Here is a 1,055-nt window from a genome sequence, read left to right as displayed (position 1 = left end):
TGTCAACTGTCAACTGTTATCTGTCATCTGTAATCTGTCATCTGTCATCTGTCATCTGTCACCTGTCATCTGTCATCTGTCATCTGTCATCTGTCATCTGTCATCTGTCATCTGTCATCTGTCATCTGTCATCTGTCATCTGTCATCTGTCATCTGTCATCTGTCATCTGTCATATCTCATCTGTTATCTGTCATCTGTCATCTGTCACCTGTCATCTGTCATCTGTCATCTGTCATTTGTCATCTGTCATCTGTCATCTGTTATCTGTCATCTGTCATCTGTCATCTGTCATCTGTCATCTGTCATCTGTCATCTGTCATCTGTCATCTGTCATCTGTCATCTGTCATGTGTCATCTGTCATCTGGCATTTGTTATGTGTCATCTGTCATCTGTCATCTGTAATCTGTCATATCTCATCCATCATCTGTCATTTGTCATGTGTCATCTGTCATATGTCATCTGTCATATCTCATCTGTCATCTGTCATCTGGCATCTGTTATGTGTCATCTGTCATCTGTCATCTGTCATCTGTCATCTGTCATCTGTCATCTGTCATCGGTCATCTGTCATCTGTCATCTGTCATCTATCATCTGTCATCTGGCATCTGTCATCTGTCATCTGTCAACTGTTATCTGTCATCTGCATCAGTCATCTGTCATCTGTCATATGTCGTCTGTCATCTGTCATATCTCATCTGTCATCTGTCATCTGTCATCTGTCATCTGTCATATGTCATCTGTCATCTGTCATCTGGCATCTGTTATGTGTCATCTGTCATCTGTCATCTGTAATCTGTCATATCTCATCCATCATCTGTCATTTGTCATGTGTCATCTGTCATATGTCATATGTCATCTGTCATATCTCATCTGTCATCTGTCATCTGGCATCTGTTATGTGTCATCTGTCATCTGTCATCTGTCATCTGTCATCTGTCATCTGTCATCTGTCATCTGTCATCTGTCATCTGTCATGTGTCATCTGTCATCTGTCATCTGTCATCTGGCATCTGTTATGTGTCATCTGTCATCTGTAATCTGTCATATCTCAT

Source organism: Condylostylus longicornis, unplaced genomic scaffold, assembly GCF_029603195.1.
Source record: "Condylostylus longicornis isolate FDR11 unplaced genomic scaffold, ASM2960319v2 ptg000151l, whole genome shotgun sequence".
Lineage (NCBI taxonomy): Eukaryota > Metazoa > Arthropoda > Insecta > Diptera > Dolichopodidae > Condylostylus > Condylostylus longicornis.
This window is presented reverse-complemented; position numbering follows the sequence as displayed.